General features: G+C 43.4%; 1 long non-coding RNA gene across 1 annotated transcript in view; it reads left to right on the top strand.

The window, feature by feature from the left end:
* LOC143363758 (uncharacterized) overlaps nt 1–22,171 on the top strand; it is a 254,301-nt gene that overhangs the window by 231,477 nt on the left and 653 nt on the right. The window contains exon 2 of the long non-coding RNA XR_013083905.1: nt 17,427–17,559. This is a non-coding gene — a long non-coding RNA (uncharacterized LOC143363758). The remainder of the gene's footprint in view (nt 1–17,426; nt 17,560–22,171) is intronic.

Here is a 22,171-nt window from a genome sequence, read left to right as displayed (position 1 = left end):
AATTAATGTACAATACACGTTATTAGTAGATAATATGAGTGCGATCAAATTAATCAAAAATCCAGAGTTTCACCAGAGAAGTAAACATATCGATGTAAAATATCATTTCATACGTGATCTACATAATAAAAGCGAAATTGACGTAGAATATGTTAAGACCGATAAGCAGTTAGCTGACATTTTTACGAAAGCACTATGTAAACCGCGATTCATGCATTTAGTAAAGGAATTAGGACTGTTCGGTGCCGTCGCCGCAACAGACGCGGTAGTCATGGGACACCACGACGACGATGAGCACCACTGCTCTCGCCGACTCCGCGGAACAATAGACCACGGGGACCTCCAGCGAAGACGACTGTTTATGTCACGTTTTTTGGAAACCCCCACCAAAGGAGAATCAACGCTCGATACTCGTCGCGAGGTCGATCGCTCTCTCGCTTTCCGGATCGTGAATCGTTCACACCTTCGTTTTTCGTATCCCGAGCAATCGGTAGAGTGTCGGCCGTTCGTGAAATTAACCGCTCGTTTAACATTGTACCGGCGATCCTAAGATTATTGTTACGCGAGTGCTTGGTGCCCGCCAAGTCTCGCGATCAGACGATATCAAAATAAACCTGGTCATTTTTCGCACCACCCAGTGACGTTTTTCATATCCACGTGGCACCCATCTCGCCGTCTCCTCACTCAACTCCACCAGCCTTCACGAAACACATGTTAATTCGTATTTCGAGGCCTCCCGAGAGGCCAAGGTGTTCCTACCGCAGGCGCGGAAAAACTAATAAAAAGACTACCGCAAAACCAACGGTGAGTCGTCTCATTTTCTGTTCCGACCAGGCCCAGCCCAAAACTCGGTTCACATATTCCAGTGTGAGTATTCCGGCGGTCACGTCCGGCGGTTCGCCGATAAACGCCTAAACAAGGACCATTAGTATTATCACACGGGAAAACAAAATAAAATCGAAATATACGTGACAAGCCGACGCGGTTAAAAATACGCCGACTTATCTTCCTGCAAGACACGCAGATGAAGACCAGATTACAAATTAGACGCAAAAGAGGAAAATATCAAATTACGCCGAACCATAAGAAAAGACGACGACTTCATCTTGGCAACACACAGCTGACGAAGCAAGAAACATCGAGAAGATCGGGAAGCAGAAACGCCTAAATCAGCACTTCAAGAAAACAAAGGACCGCCCACACTATAAAAAGGAAACCAGCTCTTCAATTCGGATTCACTCAGTTCAAAATCAGTGCTACTGCTCAGTTCCGTTGACAGACCCTTGTATCACACACGCGTCGCGCCGGCAGTAAGATAGTGTCGCCGAATTTCGAAACCCCGTTGCGTGAAGTGTCCGCGTGTGTCCCAGCGTCCAGCGGCCACAACCAGCGAGCGCCCAAAAACCCCACAACCACGACTTGCGAGCGCCTACCAACGACTCGGTAATTTAAACGTACTATTAAGCGAACTGTTTATAAGTGCTCTAGCTTATGCGCTATGAGAATTCATCCTTGTATAATCTGATTCAGAACTAGACTCTAAATAAACCAAACCTTTGCCGTTTTTATATAAAATTTAAGGTACAATTTATTTAACCAGCCCTCAACAATCTCCCGAACCAAAGCCGGTGAACGCAGGTAGGTTCAAAACTGAGCCTTATCCCCGGAAAACTATAAACAGCCCCATCTGTTACGTAACAATTAATTCATATTTAAAAACACGAAGGCAGAATTTGAAGTCTTCAAATAGGCTACTCTTCAAGTAGGGTAGGGAAAATGCCGTCCTAGTCTTGCGTAAGCCGTCGGAAAAAGAACTACTAATCTGCGAATTTAATTCAAAATTCAAGATTTTGGTCTACGGTCTGTAGCGGACGAAAGCGGAGCTATTCTACGCGATGAAGGTACGTAACTTTTTGGGTTTTATACAAACTTTTCATTTCGATAAGACTTTGGACCCCTCCCCTATCGGTCTTTTCGAAATGTGAGGGGTTCAATTGAATTTACAGTAAAACGCCATAAAAACCATCATTTGTACCACCTTCGGAAATGCGTCTGCCGAAAAAACGGTTGGGCATTTTATGAACACGGAATAAACTTCGGGACGTCCAAAATTGTTTTATTGCCGTAACCGTCAACTACCTGCGCTGACGAATCGGGCAATTCCCAGCGTTAGTCCACCCCCACAAGGAGCGTCTTCCAAAAAATATTCCGCCAATCGAATTTCGAGAAATCAAGCCCCCGCCAACGCTCGGTTCACATGCCAGCCAGGAAAGAAGAGACTCTCGAAAACCGGCAAAGCAACAACATCTAGCGTCTAACTCAACAACCTGTAGCATACTTTCTGACCAGTAATGCAGTAAAAATTAGCGATTTATCATCCTTATTTGATGAAATAATAGAAGCAATTTTCAGCACGGGATTAAAAGTACGTGCTGCTGTTTCTGCTCAAAATGCCAGTAATCGAAGTGCTATTAAATATAGAATTTCTGTAGACCGTCCATATTTCATGCCTGGAAATCAAAAAATGTACACGACCTTTGATATACCGCATATTTTTAAATCTATAAGATATCAACTTTTGAGATATGATATTATGTTTGACGATCATAAAATTGCATCGTGGAAAGACGTACGTTCGTTATGGAAATTGGAAGGTGATAAAGCAACGAGAGCTGCTTGCAAATTAACGGAGAAACACGTTTATCCAAATAACTTTGAAAAAATGAAATGTCGTTTAGCTCTGCAAGTATTTAGTCGCAGAGTTTCAGCAGCTCTTTTAACCGCGGGAACGGTGGGGGGAATTCAAAGTCAAACAGTAATGCATACTGCTGAATTTTTCAAAATTCTTAATGATAGTTTTGATTCCTTAAACAGCCGGAGTTGCAACGATTCGAATCCAGATAGATGTAAATTGTCGGAAATTCGATTAAATTCACAAAATAATTTAACTGCATTATTAGAAAGATGTCCCAAATGGTGCACCATTAAAACTAATGGTCAGAATATACCACCATGTTTCGAAGGCTTGGAAATTTCTGTGAAAGCAATTTTGCAATTATGGGAAGATCTCAAGTGCGATGGAATTAATTTTTTGTGTAACGTCTAGAGTGAATCAAGACCCATTGGAAAATTTATTTTGAATGATGCGCACTTATGGTGGAATTTATAATCAAAACCCGTCTGCAAAAGCTTTTCGCTTATCATTGCAAAAAAAAATATTGTATTAAATTGATCAAAACCGGCTCAATCTGCCAATTGTTTATATGATGAGGACGAAACATTACTTCCAAGCTCGAAATATGATGCTACATCTAATGTTGCACTAATATCGACAAATACAAGTCGTGAATGTGAAATTGATCAAGAAACGTTTATTGATGTCGAAGAAGTTGTCATTGATGCGTCATATATAATTGATAAAACATTAGAAGACACTGTGGTTGAATATTTTGCAGGATTTGTGGCCATGAAATGGGTTACAAAATCTGGTTGCGAACAATGTTCGATCTCATTAATTAGCGAAAATCACGAATTCCTGGACGCTACAGATATATAAGGGACAACGCGCTGATCCCCACTCCAGTGCATACCAATCAGCATGCATTCTAGGTGTCCCCTTAGGCATCGAAGCTATGGTTCTGTAACAGTTATTTCTCGATTCTGTATTTTGGTTCTAGTTTCGGTTATATTTCGATTCTGTTATTTTGTTCGGCCATATATCAGAATATACAATGTATACAAGCAAATGAATCATCGACGATCGACAATCGTATTTATGTAAGTAATTGTTTAAGTAATAAATACTAATAAATAATTATTGAAATAAGACAGTTTTTTTCCGTTATAAGGCAACGGTGTTTGTTCCAAAATAAGGAAATCGTTATCCCCTCCCGCCGCTTAGTGTCGTTACACGAGGGTATGTTACATTTTATCGTTTTAAACGAAAGATACAGTCTTCCTTCCACGAGTGATAAAATTGTATCCCCACTACTATGGGGGAATTTCGATTATACTTACTTATTTAAGAAGCAACGAATGTTTAAAACGCAAAGAAGAACAGCGTGTGGAAAGAAGGAGATGCACAGAGTCATAGCAGTCGACATAGATACAAAACTTTCTTTTTTTCCTTTTTTTTTTCTAGAAATTTTAATAGCATATTTAGATGATTTTTCTGATTAAAATGTGTCTAAACACGGCATAATTTGGAATTTTTTTACTTTTGTACCAATTCATAGTAGCTCCTCTTTAATCTTTATCTCGGGGTTTTCATCGCTCAGCTGTCGTAGTGGTCGACTTCGTGTTCTTCAGTACTGATGAAAAACATGTATGATGGATTCTTGAAAAGAAGCAGAGAAGACACAAATTTCCTATTCACGAAACGAACATTGGTGCCGTTTCTCGAGACAGAATATATCAAAACATCTTTGCGGTCGATATTCTTCCGATACCGTTTACTGCCAGAAGGAGAAGGACAACTTTATGATCTTGCGGTACCTCTCCCCTCTTGCTGACTCTCCATCTTGCTCCTCTCTCGACTCACAGGAGAACAAAGTCAAGCCAAATACAAGATGTACATATGCAGCAGAATGAGAGGGCATGTTACACTTGTACCACTGCTCGGCCGACCACTTTATAGTTATAGTCGCTACATTCGAGCCTCTCGCAAAGTCAAGCCGTATAGGTAGTGTGATCCAAGAAACGGCAGAAGCCGTTCTGATCCATCTCCGTTTCTTCAACAAAACTGTATTATGTTTTTGTAAGTTTTGTTTATCAAGTCAAATATTTCCAAGGCCTCCAAATGTAATTGTAGAGAGCATGCCAACGCCCGTTCGTGTTCAAGCTTGTTAGCGACAGTTTGTTTTTGAAAGAAATCGAAGGCAGATAGCCCGACGCTAGTCCGCTTTCGGTTAATTTATGGTAGGGTCGAGGGTTCGCGTAGCCTCTCGAAGCTGTAGTTCCTGTCGACGGACAAACCCCAGATGATGTCTGGCAACTCGAAGTTGTTCAGGTACTCGATGGGGCGCATTCGTTGACATATGTTTGGAAAGTTAGGAATCTTTAAGTATGGCAGACGACCCGACGTCGTACTGCTATCTTAAAGAACAAAGATAGTCCTTATGAAGGATCTGGCCACGGAGTGGGGGAAGGCAAGGGTGCCTTCTGGTAAGAGGACTGTGTTAGACCGCTCAGCACTTACCCCAGAACCTCGGAAAAGGGCAGGTCATAAGAATTTTCTAACAAGCTGAACACGCTGTTTTTGAGTATACATTTCCACTCGCACCAACATCTTTCTTCTTCATATCTTGCTGTACTGGTCTCCGCAATTCGTTAACTTCTCTCTAATCTTCATCTTAACTTCTCTGTAATCTTCATCTTCGTTTTCATTTTCCTTACAGTTGTTTTGTGACAACAGTAAAACTGTGCATTACAGGATGATCAATTAGTAATGCATCAGGTTCCATTAAACCATCAATTCAATCAATGTGATGAGGCTTCCACTGTTGCAGAAGTGGTCAATGTAAACATAATGTTTTAAAGGTCTAGTGAATGACCTACACCGCCGACAGCTGTCAAAATTCGCTACCACTATCCCGACAGTGATCACTGTTAGCATCCGAATCCCCTTCGACAATTCCAAGAGTGATCAATGAACAAGACATTGTAATTTCTTTTCAGATTTATGAGATTTATATGGTTGAAAAGAGACCAAGCTCGATAGAGTTTTAATGATATTTACTTGCATTCTAGCGAGCTATGGTCACTCATTAAATAAGTATACAACATCAAAATTATGCCGTGATTACACTCATTTTAATCAACTCCTCTTTGTAGTCACCGCGCTATCCTTCTCTATCGTCGGCAAACTTCAAATAACGTAGTAAATACCTACGACCTATACGATCATTGATACAGTTTTCTTTCGAAATAAGACGACGATGCTTTTTCGCAAGAAGAAAATGTTTATCCCCTCTCTTTCTTTTGAAGTTGTCTGCTCGACACCGGCCAGAACGAGAGGGTATGCCATATTCTATCGTTTTTGCAACGAAAGATATGACTGCTCGGCCAACCACTTTGTAGTTTGCCGCCACATTCAAACCTCTGGCACATTCTCCTTACTCACTCGCGGTCCGCTCAAGAACAAACCGAAGCGACATAGATACCGTTATTCATAATAGATCGAAAGTCGTACCGAGCCATCGACTTATAGCAAAAGAAAACTGTACTCCAGAGCCCGGAGGTTTTATCACTTTCGGAGGGAATACTGTATTGCTACACGGCTGACAACTGTATGGTCTGCAACTACCTCTCGCCTCTCTCATTCTCCGTGTTCACTCTCGGGCGACTCCATAACAAAGTCAAGTCGCATAGGTAACCTGATCTGAAATACGGCGAAAGCAGATCCCGAGCTTTCGCCCTATATAGGAACAAAACGATAAATATACAAGTGAGTTTTTACAATTGTATTCACGATGTTGACATCTACAACATATTAAAAAATCATCGAAATAGGTGAGGTGAGGTGGTACAGATATCAATAGTTGACCGATCTCGTCGAACAGTTTTGTGTTTTGTCAGCATACGCTAACCTTTCATCGTGGTATTTTAGGGTCGCACTGACGATGATTTAGTTGCTTGCACACATTGTATACTCTACGTTCTATCACAGAACCGAATTATAAATGAAACTGGAACCAAAAAATAACAGTTATAGGATCGATATAATATTGGTACTTAAGAACCATAACCGTCACCGATATAAGCCAGAACCGTTGTCCTCATAACAGATAGTATTGAAACTTCGCACACTTATAGATCTCGTTCTCCTGTTCACGAATATATACCATGTCACGTCCGGTGGTTCGACCGTCAATGAATAAACCCTCAGACAAAGAATTATTATGAACTATTATGCTGTGACGTGGCACATTTATTCACGTCCCTCCTGTAAGAGCGCGCGAGCGCACGATTTGCCACAAGGGGTAGCAGGGCAGCGACGACGTCGATGGAATTCCACGATCGCGACGCAATCTGACGATCAGCGGCCACGGTCCGCGGCGCAGTTCGCCTAGACAATCAATAACGTTAACATGTACGGGCGAGAATAAATAAAGTTTCGTTGAAATAAAGTTTCGCGATTACACTCCGATCAAAGATCGAAAGACCGGGCCGTCCTTTGACAGCACCGCCGCGATAACGGCTGTCGTGATCGCTCTCCCTGGGCACATCCGAGATCCCAGATTGGAGATTAAAGGTCAATGCATATCTGGCAGGCCCTGCCAGCCGGCTCAAAATTACAACCCTGGTTTTGGTCCTAGCGTTTACTAGCGGCAACCGTGTCAGACTTTGGAACCGAATTTCTTCTCTGGCCTCTCGGCCCTTTCCAGATGGCCTTTCGAGAGCGCGTTGACAGTTCCCTGCTGCGCGTGGCACAAAAAAAAATGTTTTTAGGGGCTCCACAGCTCCTTAGGTAAACTATCCGTATCTCTCCTTTATAACACCATAGAAATAGGTAACGTTCCTGGCATTTAATGAAACAGCATCGCACATCCTTATATGTATTTTATCATACGTAAATTATACATATAAAATTCTTCTTAAATAATTTATCATGTTATACGCAAATGTAATTTCTTAATGAAAATATATTAGAAACATCTTTGTTCTGGAAATTCTTCCACCGATTATAAAGTGTAAAAAATTTTTTTAAGATATGGTCGTATTCTACGATTCTTCCTGTTTGAAATTCCGTTTTTTAATTCGCGGAGCATCAAAAACTGCAAATATTGGGTACTTGAAACTGTTATAAAAATATATTAGATTGGAGGGAAAGTTCTATCGTATTTTAAAGAAAACATTTGAATCAATTTATAAAAATACGTGTTTAATATTATTCAATGATATAATTTCCATTATTTGTAAGGACTTGTTGCCATCTTTCAGGTAACCTGTGCATTCTTGTTTCCCAATGACTCAATAGATACTATTTTTACTAAGAAATTCCCGTGTGATTAACTCCATGATTTGGATGTAAGCTGTGTGTTGCGACGGCAACACCGAAGGTCGTACCGTACCGTTCCTCCAGGCGACAAAGGGACATACCTGAAGGGGATGTCCCATTAAAAACACGTGCGAAGTAGGTATAAACGACCGAAAAAATTAGTTTACGACCACCGCAATTCGACAATCTTGACCCCGACAGATGGACAGCACATGCGACCAAACTAACGAAACGACGAACGAAACACAGTAATAAATCACGCCATTGACGAACGAAGACAAAACCAGGAATCCCTGACAGTCTCCCACTCACATCAACTCAAAACTCCTCCCAATGCACCCACGTCCAATTACAAAACACTATATTTTCCCACCTAAATCCAAAATCATCCAATCACGAAAAAACCGAACTGACGATAGACAGGACACGACAAGACAGAGCAGATACAAATCGAACAGGCAGACGGACGAGACGAACTCTCCGAAATAAACATATATCGCGAACCACCAAGTACCATTTAAGAAATCTCGAAACGAACAGTTATAACGCGAACCATCGTACCTGTAGAGACTGGTTCGATAACACGCCATAGGAAAGTCGCTTGGGATGTATACACGGTGTTTATTATTTCGGTGATGATACAACGTTTGACAGGAGTGGTCCTGAACGGCAGCGAGCAACCAACTGAACTCGCTAGGCTTTTTGGCGCTATTTATAACAGTCTAACCGCGCAGAGGAAGGTACCAGGTATGTCCATACCGAGGTCACGCCGGTGTCTCCCTGGAAAAACCCTGGTACACTTCGGTATACAAGAGGGAGCGGTGTGGCGGCAGCCGGGCCGCTACATACCATAGAGGAATAAAGTTATTATACCAAACAGTGTACAACCTATTCCTCACCAAGGTGCTCAATATTATATACTACATATTGAGAGAAGGCATCGGGGAAACCATTCATCGCTGCCTTCGTATACACGGTGGATTATAGGAGTGGGCTAGGATATGAAACTGTTACCGCCCACTACTACACGATTGTAGGGGGTGTCAAGACGCCATTTCGTATGGGTTCGAAGTGATGACATTGTATTGATGCGAAGCTTAGAAGAAGGTTCCCCGGCAGGACTGCGGTGACGTATGTAGATACGAATGCGCGGCCGATTGGTTCAGAGTGGAAGAGGCAGGCCTTGTTTCACACGCATTTTCGGCTGAATTCGAAATAATGGCTACAGCGGTCACACATACTGTGTAGCGTGACGGCCTTCGGCCTCAAAAATTGGGCCAACAGCCGCGGCAGAGATGGGGATAGGCATACCTACGATAGACTCGGTTTGTTTAGGTAACCTCCCCCCGTCGCTGCTCTGTATGGAGCGGTTTATGACGGATTATTACTATTGAGCTGGAACGTGTAACGACTAGATGACTCAGGACCGATGACACATTGTATAACAAACAAGCAGCCACCGATCGCCCCTGTACCTTGCCCTTAGCAGATAGTACCCGATGACTGTATCCACCCACCCCCAAAAACCAGCGCATCCATAGCGATAAGAAATAGTACTTAAACCGGAGAACCTCCAATAAAGAACCAGAATATTCGTGTCAGTCTTAGACTAAATTCTGTGTCTCTTTTATTTTAAACCCCTATTCGACCGAGTATCTACGGAACGCGATCGCTAGGCGGTATCTTTGTTGAAGTTACGTTTTTCCCCGTAACATTTTGGCGATCCTGCCAGGATATACACAAGAGGACGACTGGAAAACTCGGGAGACAACCGGATCCACGGAACCTGTTGAAAGCTGAGGGACAAGTCCAGAAGGTCGTCACGATTTGTATAACGGACCAAAGAAGGGAAAAATCAGGATGTCCAATCCTCTCGAAGAAGCCATGCCTCTCGTGGCGTTCACGAAATCTATCCAAACCTTGACCACGCAACAGGAAAAAATTACGTAAAATATTGCGATACTGGCAACTGAAAACGACAAAAGAAGACAGGAAACACTGCCATTCCATAAAGTATTAAAACCACTGCTTGCGGACGACGAGACTACAGCTACGTATGGTGACATCGCTGCAGGCAACCCTACGGGACATCCCGCAGAGGAAAGGGAAATGGACGAAGGAGACGGATCATTTAAGAACCACTTCCGACTACCGGGTACATCTGGACAAAACTCCGGCCAGGTTAGCAACAATACGGAGCCCAGGTATGACGAGCATCGTTTTAAAAGGGCCAAAGACCTGGTCGACACCATAAAACCTCTCAAAGAACGGGATGACTCCGGGGTTGAGGATTGTATACGACTGGTTAAGCGCGCTAGATCTCGTTGCTACGAACCGGATATTTTACTTGACATAATACTTACTACTAAAATCATCGATCAAGCGGAAAGAAGCATTCGGTATTTAGAAAGTAATAGTTACGACAAATTATACGACGCGTTGCGAACATACGTGTTCCCAAGTGTTTCGCCAGACGCCGCGAGAGATAAATTGAATAATATAATTCAGGGAAAGACGGAAGGCGTGATGAATTATACTCTTCGCTTTAGACAGCAGTTAAATGAATATCGGTACGCGACACAAAACGAGAATTCGCGCCCTACGACGAGGCAAGTTGCTCTTAGCATTTTAGATAAGGAAGCCGTTAGAACATATGTTAGGAACTTGCGTTATGAGCTTGCCGTCCTCGTGTATCCAAATAAACCGAGTAATATTTCGGAAGCACAAGGCTACGCCTTAGAAGCCGAAATGTGGGAGCGAGACTCCAGAAATAGACGTGGAATCGGTAGACCGACAACCGATAGGACATGGACCGGACAAACAGAACGGCCTGTTAATCCTAGACCGACAACGCAACCGTTTGAAAAACCAGTAGGAAGCAATCCATTTAGACAGAACACACCGATAAAATGTAACCGATGCGGGAAGATAGGGCACTACGCGAATCAGTGCCAAAATTTTAACATACCACCTCAACAGAAGCCGCCTCCGCGAATAAAACTTTGCAACCGCGAATTACCAACACTAGATTACAGTCAGGAAAATTGCGATAGAATAGAGCCGGGTGTAAGAAGCGCGAGCGACCGTCCAACTGTCGTACATTTTTGTAAAACCGCGCGGGCTTCGTTTCCATCGCTGCCGGGCCTTCCCGGCAGCCGCCTGTAACAACCGGACTAAATAAATGTTCGTTCCAAGCCCATACCCGTGTTCGCTTTTCTCATGAGAAACCTTTCCGCCGCGGGAAACGTCCCGTATTCCCTCCGCGTAGAATCCTGGCCCAGGCTGTCGCTATTCAGAACCTAGCGCGGCTCTCGTAGGTTCGGTGTTATAATTCGCGTCTCGCGTTCGTTACGAATTGTTCGTGTGACACTTGCGAGTGTCTGGCGCCCGTTTCAAGTCTCGAACCTTGTAAGATCCATCGGGAAAATCGAGCCTACGAGATACCGTTTGTCACGGGTGGACCACGTATCGCGCGGCCGAGCATGGCCCGGCCTCACGGTCTATGAAAACCCGCCGTTACCCAGGTTTTCTTCCGTCGGACGGGCCGGAAAATCAGGGCAACGTGACAATGCAAACCCAGTGATGTCACGCGAGGAGAAATAAATAGAATTAAGATACACGTTAAAAATTCTACGCAGTTAGGTAGCGCGCAAAACGACTCCAACTTATCTTCCTGCAAGACACGCAGCAAAGATCAGTTACACCCTGAGAACGAACAGAAAGGGTGTCCAATTATGCCAAATTGCAAGAAGGGATGCCGACTTCATGGTAGGTGTTCGGTCCCACACAGACCGAACGTGAGTTATAATAAACACGGTCGGCTGCGATAGCCAAAACACTTTAGGCGAAGCGACGGTCCCAAGATTTGGAGTGTCATCGGACACCACTTGGAGACCTCCGTGAACGAGCCCATTGAAGGGGCAATACACAAACATTTAATTTTCCAGACCATCTTTCCCATATCTCTCACACCTAATCCATTCAGATCATCTAAACACAATTCCACCAAATCGCATCCCCACTCCGACGACCAAAGGCACCACCCTGTTACGAGCCAGGGCTGCGAGCAACGCGAGAGGCCGGCGAGGGGTTGTTACCCCAGGAATATGGTTTCAATTTGTTAATTAACCGCTAGGATAGTTGACGTCGAGGACGCACCTGATGCGAAATCAGGGAACCTCTGGGAGGTTGGAGTCAAACGCAGACGCACCCGATGCGAAACCGAGGAGCTACTAGGAGGATGAAACTTCGTGAACGCACCCAATGCGGAATCGGGGAGTCACTAGGAGAGACACGCGGCGAACCCGATTAAAGGAAGGTGGATAACTCACAGACGCACTTGATGCGAGACCAGGGAGCTACTAGGATACGGAAGAACCCAATGCGAAACCGGGGAGCCACTAGGTTGGAGAAATCTTCGTTGAATTGAATCTAAGATTAGTAAGCCTCGTAACTTATATATAATTTACTTGATACAATCCGAGCGGTAAGATTGTATCATGTGGGAACGTTCAATTATTAGATTAGGATATCAGGCAATAATTAAAGGTTGTAGATTACGCGAGTTAACAAACAAGACAAATATATTCTGATTTGGAATAGTTACAAGTGTAATTGTTTGTGTCGCGAGTGGATGTAGTAAGTGTACAATTAGAGAAATTGTTACCTAATGATGCACGGTGTTGACGCACTGGCAATGCGGGGTTAGATAGCGATTGTTGAATGCCAAATAGAATATATACCGAACAGACGGAATCTATAAGGTTACGAATTGATTCGAAAGGGACTTCAACCCGATCTCACTAGACTTGACGCGACGTGACTGCACGAGTACTGAACCGCGTCTGAATCTTGACTGAACCGCTTCTCGACTAACCAAAGAGGATGAAAATGCATGGGTTTATATACCCTAAAAATGAGAGGGGAATGTATCTGTTTTATTTTACGGTCGCATACTCGTATTTGTCGTTTCTAGTGAGTTTAAGGTTTGCAGCTGAATCTTTTGTTTATAGGGGTAAAACGAAGAGTTAGCCAGGATGTTTCCTATCAAAGACTATCTTGACAAAACATTCCAGAAGGGGATGTTTTGAAGATTTCCATATTAGGAAATCGTACGGTGCTGTTACTGAATCATGCTTCGTGCCAGCTGCGTCCAGTCGGAGTACAATCATTAAACAAGGGGCCTGTTGGGACGCTTTTCGTTCTCAGAAAAGAGATTAGAACTTCTAATCGAAATGAAAGTGGAGAAACGTCTCCATACGTAACAACCCATTAACCAATAGAAGAAGAGCCCGAGTTGACTTTATAGACGACACGACACCGAACCGCAGAAAGCTAAGATACCTCGAAGAAAACACAAATCGATCGCGTCTAGAAAACTCGTTGTACGCGTCATACCTCGCCAACTGACTTGTAAATGTTAAGTTAAAATATATTGAAGTGTTGTTCCAAAACGTCGAGTTTCATTTCAACTAGACGTAGCTACCCCGTAACTCCGTCAAGGCCCGAATATCTTCCGCGAGCAAGCGAAACGGGATTTACGACCCCGCGAAGTCCGACAGGCGGACTGACGACACTTTCGGACGCCTCAGTAGGAGTGTCGACACACTAGCCAGAAGACATCAAGAAGGTAAAAAGATGCAAGGTAGAGACTCCTGAGCCAGCATCTTTGAAAAACAAAGGACTGTCCATCTTATGAAAAGGGGGAACCAACTCCTCAAACTCAGTTCATTCCGTCATAAAAGTTTCATCCAGTGAGTTACGTTTTGTCAAAGTTCATTCAGTTCTCCCAGATATAAACAATAGTAGTCCAGTTCGGTTTTTAGTTTAAGGTTCCGCGAAGTGCTTGCAGTGCCCAACGACTCCTGTACTTGGCGAGTGAATACGAAGCGACTCCCAGCGACTACTACTACTATTGCGAATCATCCGAAGCGACTCCCAGCGACTACTATTTTTGCGAACAAATCCGAAGCGACTCCCACAGACTCGGTAATACTAATATTATTGTTATTATTGTCATAAACGAAGTACTAGTAAGCACTCTAGTATACGCGCTATATAATCCCTATTTGTAAAATCAAATTTGCAATCTCTGATTCAGAACCTCACTTTGAATAAATCAATAATTTTGTTAGTTTCGAAATAAGGGTACAAATTTATTTAAACGTGCCTCAATTTCCCGAACCGTAGCCAGTGTATGCAGGTACGTTCGAAACTGCGTCGTATCCCTTAAAAATCATAATGCGTCCCACTCGGGACGTAACACCATTATAGGGGCAGAAGTTTCAACGCAGTTTAAACAGGACAAAGTTTGCGTTTGTCTGTGTGTGAGGTCGTCCCCTACCGGTATGATCTTTGGGTTTCTCTGTTGATGGATGTACTTGTGAGTGTGTGTGTTGGTGTCCCGACGTTAGCTATGAAATTTCGTACAGCTGAGGCGTTCGGCAGTTACGATTTGTACGAGTCTTGAAACGCGTCGATAGATCGGTCGGCTTATCGACCAAAACTCTCAACAGGTTATGAGCCCAGGACGATAAATCCTGTATCGAAAGAAAATAATTTCAAAAAGCGCGGAAGAGTGATCAGTGAATAGGCTTGAAGAGGTTCTAAGATGACGGTTTGTGGTGTGACGTGGCAAAGTTGTCCACGTCCCGCGGATCTTAGATCGAAAGACCGGGCCGCCCTTTGGCAGCGCCACCGCGATAACGGCTGTTGTGATCGATCTCCCTGGGCCCATCCGAGATCCCAGGTTGGAGTTTAACGCGGTTTAAACGCCGCGCCACTTGGCGCGTCGAAAAGTTGCAGGTCCGTGGCCGGGCCCCAGGGGGCCCGGATTCTTTTCCCTTCTCCCAGGAGCGCGGAAAATTCTAAGAGAAACGTTCAGGGGACGACTACGGGGGACACCCTACAGGAAGACATCGAAGAGGACACCGAGCCCGGGCTTGTCAACCCGGAGGCGCCGCCGAGGAATTACGGGTCTGAGGAGCACACCATCTCAACCTCGTCGCCGCCTCGTCCCGGAAAGCTGCAAGGACCCGTCGAGGGAATAGCTCGATGTCTTCCGCCGTGGGAATCGGCCAATCAACGCATGTCATCCGGAAAGCGTTAGCCGATAAATCCGTAGCCGAGGGCCCCGGACCGCCGGGCGCTGCCCTACCGCGCGAGAGCTAGCGATAGGTCCGAGCGTCGCGCGGGAGCAGGGAAAACTAGGACAGTGGGGGACGCCTCGCTTCCGCGTTGGCGAGTCTTCGCCAAGTAGGTCACTGTATCGCCGAAAGTAGTCCAGGCTAGTCCTTTAACGATCGCTTCAGCAATAAAGTAATTTTGAGAAATTAGTGCTGCCGGAACGATTAAGAAGCCGGCTGCCGAACATCGAGACAACTAAAGCCGCTGAGTGACCACGTTGCCGAGTGGTAAGTGCCGACCAGGTTTTTCCGCACCATTATAATTTTCGCGTTGGCTCGGTAGCGTTTTTGCGAATCGGCCGGACTTCGAGTCGAATTTAAGACCAATTCTCGTCTATCTTTCTTTCGTGAGAAACCTTTCCGCCGCGGGAAACGTCCCGCATTCCTTCCGCGTAGTACCCTGGCCCGGGCTGCCGCTATTCAGGCCCTCGCGCGGTTCTCGGAGGTTCGGCGGAAGAATTGGCGTCTCGCGTTATCTTCGAAAATGTTCGTGCGGCACTTGCGAGTGTCTGGCGCCCGTTTCGAGCCCCGAACCCGGTAAAGTCTTCCGTCGGGGAAAAAGACCATTGCAAATGGCTGCTCTGAGGTGACTACGTGCCGGAAAGTTAAAAACGAGGTAGGTCGAAACAAAAAAACGCGAAGTCCGCGACGCGACTGTCCGCGAGTCGACTGTTTAAATTTTATCAAAATCGGTGCGGCGCGGGGGCATCTCCTGGGCACTCGGGTAGCCGGGTAAATAAGATATATTAAATAAATAAGATGACATTTGCGCCAAAAACGACAACATTTCGTGTGCAGCATGTAAAAAAGGACTAGAATAATCTATGTCATATTTCGAAAAGAGCGGTTCGGGGTGGGGATGTCCAAAAGTCTTATTAACCCTTAGCACTCGAATGATGACTGTAATGCACCACTAAAAATTGTTGTATCATTATTCAAAATATTTTTTACATTATCAAATTTGTTTGTATTTAATAAATTACTAAACATTCGGTATTGTACGAGTAAGTTGCACTATTTTCGTATATATAACATGAAAAAAAATATATAGGAGGGCAATATTCTAGGTCGGAAGAAATGTTTCATTTTGGAATTAAAATAGCTTCGAGTGCAAAGGGTTAAACAACATTTTTATATAAAACTTAAAAAGTTACATACCTTCATCGCGTAGATCGGGTTCGACGGTTCGACGGCTTAGGCAAGACTAACTCGCAAGCTCCGTCAGCCGGATGACCTGACTACTTCAGTGGGGGGATTTTCGTCGGGGTTTTTGCGCATGCGCGTCCGGCGCAGTAATGTATCTATATTGTGACGACAGTAGTGGGGTACTATTATTGGCAGGAAAAACCGGAAGTGTCCAGGACGAGACGACGAAACAAGCGTGTTACATATTTTTGATAAATTATTATTACCATTTGATTGGCATACACATGTTATACATTCATTTTTCATAATCAAATCATTTTGCGAAATTATACGGGATGACTAAAGTACCCCATTTTAGCCAAAATTGTACTTTACTCATGCTACAATCGTCGCGCCTGCGTCAACAAATCCGATCAATATCCCATCACTAGACCAACAAGGAAGCGAATCTTCCACCAATATCTCCTTCTTTTTCCTGCATACGATCATGTCCCTGCGCAGACCAGGACCTTACAGAAGTGGCCCCTTACCTAGGCGGATTGCAATTTCCAGGAAGACCGTCATGGACCCAGATTTAATTGAATATTTGTGTTTTAATGTTTTGATGGTCGCCGATTACGAAATTGAACGCAAAATTTAAAAAAACAAAATGGCAGATCCAATATGGCGAACGTGTACGTTAAGAAATTGTTCGTTCTGTTAAAAAATTAGTATTCTAAGGTTTTCGGGATCGCCGGTTACAGATCCGCACTCAAAATTAAAAAAAATGGCGGTCGTGTATTTGCAAAAATTATTTGATTTCCGCAAAAATTTGAAATATAACGTTTTGAGGTCTCTGATTGTGGACGTAAATTTTGAAATTAAAAAATATTACTGATTCAAATTTTTTTAATCACAAGGAAAACTTTCCTTGTAAAACGAATTTCGGTATCGCACGATGCTGAAAAATTACATTAAAAAAACATAAGTCGTGTCTCTGAGAGTAAAACCGTCGCGATTTACTCTCGAGAGAAAAATTCGTCAGTGTTTTATTTTGCAGGATAGGAATAGCACTCTTCGATAGCATTGGAGAGCTCAAACGGCCACGCACCCTTAAGGGGGCCGGCATGGTTTGAAATCCATATACGTATGCAAGGGTCAAAATCTAGACAAACTGCCGCTTCAATATTGCAATGAGCAGTTTAGAAGTGGTCAATTGTGTTTCCTAAAAGTCCAATCTACGTCTGTGTAGTGGAGTAATATGTAATATTCGGCAGAAAATTTGAATTCTGAAGCAAGTATGACGTTACGAGATGGCTGCCGCTGAGAGATTCTCTTAATTTCGAGAGATTTAGTGTTCGTGTCGAAAAAAAGGCTCTATACAGACGTAGCAAAGACATGTACAAACACGGTGGTATGCATTTTTAATTGATTACTTACTTATTGAAGACGTAAAATGTCTAGAAAAAAAAGGCACAGCGTAACATAGCGCGACAGTCAAGGCCAAATGCCTGCCGGCCCCCGAATTAAAAATGTCTTGTAACTATGCGAATCCCCTTTCTGATGCAGCTACCTGAATCCCCTGTCTCGTTCCCTTTATTGTTACTAAGCAGAATGGCGGCTAGCATCGAACGATACCCCTATTACCTTTGTATGAAGCAGATTATGTACAGGGTGTACAAATAGTAACGGTCATCCGTCCTAGGGATGAATCTACATCTCTCGATCGGTGAACGTTTGTAAGAGAAACTTGCCGTAAAATTGTTTATAACGAAGAAACTTGTTGTTACAGTTTCTTTTTTACATTGACACCTTCTGCTTATCGAGAAGAGAAAAAGATTGAAAGGAACAATATGTCGCAAACGAATAGTTATTGAGATAGAAGCTGTTAAAGTTTTTGCAAAATTGGATTGTGTGGAGTTTAGACATATAGGAAATATGAAAGTGATTACTAGGTGACATTCTAACAAAATATCAGAATTTAAAATTACTTTGGAAATTATTGCGATATTTATAAAATAATGATTCTTAAACAAAAAATATTCTGTAATAATTATAGAATAAAAAAAAACAGAATAAATACAATCTACAAGTACTGACAAAATTCAATCGTTCTTATCGAGATCCTTAGTAGAAAACGCTGTTTTTTTCTTCGTCAACCGATTTCGATGAAATTTTCAGTATGCGTATCAGTAACATTGATGTACTTGAATAATGATGCAGAATAAAACAATTGCGCTGCACAAGAATGTGCTGTGAAAACATGGAATGGCACGGTAGGAGCCGCTTGCTTCCCCTACCAAATCTCTTTCGCGCAGCTCGCATCTTCACCGGGCTGCGGTGCCCCTTCGTCTTTTACCCTGGAAAAGCGTTTTGCCAGGGGCAGCCATCCGTTCCCATAGATAACCTACATGGCGTTGTTCGAAATAAAACAGCGAAGTACCTTGAAACGATCAAGTAACAAGAAATACAACCCAGATATTTTCTTTGTAGAAATGTTCTAGCGAGAAATGAAAAATTCCGTCTTCAGGACAAATATTTACCAAATGCAGTTGTTAAATATTCAAGACAGGCCCGAATAAAAAAAAGTAATAAAAAGTAAACCTCAAATTTTTCTCTACGATTTTGACCAATTGCAGTTTTTTGAAAAAAATTCTGTTGCTTTGTGACACTAATTTTTCTAATATCTCGAAAAGATTAAAGTCGTTTGGTCCAATTATTAAAAAATTGTCTTATTAATTGACTGTATGTCTTTAGACGTTACAGTTGTGGACATTACACGACGCTGTAATACTGATATAACACTATTGTTCCGTCGCAACAGAACTGTCATCTTAAGCATGAATCGTTTCTTCATGCTATCGATAAACGAAAGGGTCTTACAGAGGGTCTTTGTTCGTAGCTCCTTTTATTTCAAAACATTCGTGATTTAGAGACCACTAAGTACGGTCAGGCCATAAATTCATGACACGGTTCAAGGGTCTATGACAATCGACCTTTCGACAGCGTCGAATTACCAAAACACTCGGTTTTTCCCAAGTTATGCATCGCCCCACTCTTCCTTCCAACCAGGCTCTTAGCCTGAGCCTGTGGAAGGGAATTCGAACAATTAAGGGCATGCTGATTGGAAAATGCAAGTTTTCCCTAACCAATCCGGAGAGCTTCCTTTCTCGTCGCAACGAGCGACACATACCTCTCCTACACCTAAGGCCAACCTCTCAGCCACGAGGAGCCTATAACCACCTAAGGCCAACCTCTCAGCCATGGGGAGCCTATGACCTCGAGTTAATTCTGAAAGGCGGTCGAGCTTCAAATACAGTTCATATACGATCTTCGGACGAGCAACACCACAGGTCTCATCCGAACCTTACAACTTCGCGTTGAGTCTGGAAGTCTAGCTTGCAATGAGTCCATACAAGATCTTGAACACGTGACACTTACAGTCAATTATACCGAGAGTCAAATCGCCTTGCACACGGCAAGGCGAATACAATACGGATCACTCGGATCCGCGCGCGTCTAAGGCAGGACCTGTCGGAATAGCCTTACTGACGAGTCCTCCGACAGGTTCGGGACGAAACGCGATTCCTTTCCTGTTCCAATCCAGTCTTCCGTATCCGTTGAAATAGTTGCCCAAGATTAAGTTGGCGGGCAACAAACGCGAAAGTACGTCGCGAACAACTATCATCGAGTAGGGGGTGGAAACGCAATTATCAGGTAGCATCCTCGTAACGGGCTCTGCTCTAAAGACAGAGGAAAATATTATTTCAGTAAATGGTTCAATTTATTTCAAATCGTTTGCATACTTGGAGAATTACGCGTTCGATTTTAGTGACTTTTTTTGTTATTTCAATAAGTCGTCGTTTGCGAAAAGTCAGAGTATTTTATTTGAACAATAAAACAATTCACTCGTTCGATTCTCACTCGCCTTCAAAATACTATTTCATCGGAACTGTGCAATAACGATCGCGTTACGAACGCTGCAAACAATCTTGTTTTATCTGCATTTCGTTTTTCTTATTTGATTTTCCGCAAATGAATTCACAGAGTCGGTCGTTGAAATTGTCGCGCGTGTATGGCAATCGCGATTTCCGACATTCAATATTACATATGAAGCATAGAACGATTCAGAGAGAAACTCTTCGCGTTTTTGTAATCATATATTGTTCACATTTCGTAAGAGGATGTGTTGCGTTTGATAAAATGTTACAGCTTAAAGAAATATTGCCGAAACAAACGCTGGTAGCGAACGCGTTAATTATGTATCTTTCTATCGCAAAATCGAGGGTGCGCAACAAGACCCAGCAACTCGTAATGGCGTCCCTGACAACGGACATAGTCGCCAGATCAATACTTGTTGCAGCTCGAATTTCCTCTCCTACAAGTCTTCTCCAAACAGAGGGTAACTTTGTCCCGTCAATTCGTGCTCTCCCTCCTCATCTGGGGACACTGAACGTGGAACGGACGAGGAGTTCTTGCAATAAATGAGGTTGCAACAGGCGAGGTTATACTGTAATTATTTCTATTTCCTTCGATATTTTACCGATCGTATGTGATACCACATTTTAAAAGAGGACGTTTTGAAGAATATCATACGATGAAGCTTGTTGCCAAAACAACCGCTAGTAACAAACGCTAGTAGCAAACGCGTTAATTATTTCTCTCTTCGTCATCAGGTTTTTTATGATCATATCAATTGGTCACAGATTAAATCTGTGATTAAATCATCTGATTAAATCTGGAAGAGTTCAAAAACTGTAAGCAATTCTCCCTCTAAATTCTCCTCCCTCGAACTGGTTTCTCTGTCAAAGGGACGATACGTAGTTTCCCACGAGCTTTGAAAGCGTACAACACAGGCCGGTGGAAGAGGATAAGGCCACTGCGACTGGAGGTGGCCCGATGTGATGCGCCTCCCAGCACCCAGGAGTAAATGCGAACAATGGGACCCTGGGTGCTGGCGTATCGGGCTTGGCGGAGGGTTCGGACGGTAGCCCTGGGCGGTAGGGTTTTAGTGGGTAGGAGCCAGGGAGTAAGTCCCGTTCGCCCCAACCTTCATCGGGGGGGGGGGGCTGAATCCCACACTACCCACCAAACTTCAACGTCGGAGGTTGTACGTAAAGGCATTTCCCCACCGACACAAACAAAAAAAAAGGCCGGTGGAGATATTGTTACCATCGGGATGCTTCTGTTGCAACTGAAGAAAAGGGTGGTATTTGCTGAGAGCACGTGGGTGGTGCCCACCGCAACACAGATTTTGTGTAAAAGACCTATGTTGCGCGAAAAAATTGCCCTTTCCATGGGCGATGCTTTATTTCCAGAGAAACTGTTTGTCCCATGATTATACACAAAACGCAATGAAATAAATGCGTTATTTGTTGCGGACGTGATTTTTATTTTATTTCCAATCTCGCGAAATCCCATGGTTAATTGCGGAAGAATTGAGTTTTAATATTGCTTGCTACGTTCGGAAATTCATGCTTGACGATGAATCAAATCAGGTGTCAGAAACAGAGCGTAGCTCGCCATTGTAGATGCGAAGGAAGAATGGAAATTGAATTTTTACGATAAAAAACACAAGAAATCGTTGAATATTAAAAGTTTCGATAACATTGTTCACCTCTGGTATTTTATATTCGAACGATTTCTTCGAAGCTGTAGAAATTTTGATTTCATAAACATTCCGGAAGACAGATATTTTCTACTCGAGAAATGGATAGTACAGGCGAAGGCTCTTTGCCGGGGTCATTTTTTCAGACATTTGCCTCAATGGGAGCCGTCAGGTCACGCGCAAAGAGAAAATACGCACTGGACTCGCGAGAAAGGGCGTTTATGGCAACAGTAACGTCAGTACGTCAACTATGTA

The sequence above is a fragment of the Halictus rubicundus genome, unplaced genomic scaffold, assembly GCF_050948215.1.
Source record: "Halictus rubicundus isolate RS-2024b unplaced genomic scaffold, iyHalRubi1_principal scaffold0119, whole genome shotgun sequence".
Classification (NCBI taxonomy): domain Eukaryota; kingdom Metazoa; phylum Arthropoda; class Insecta; order Hymenoptera; family Halictidae; genus Halictus; species Halictus rubicundus.
This window is presented reverse-complemented; position numbering and strand designations above follow the sequence as displayed.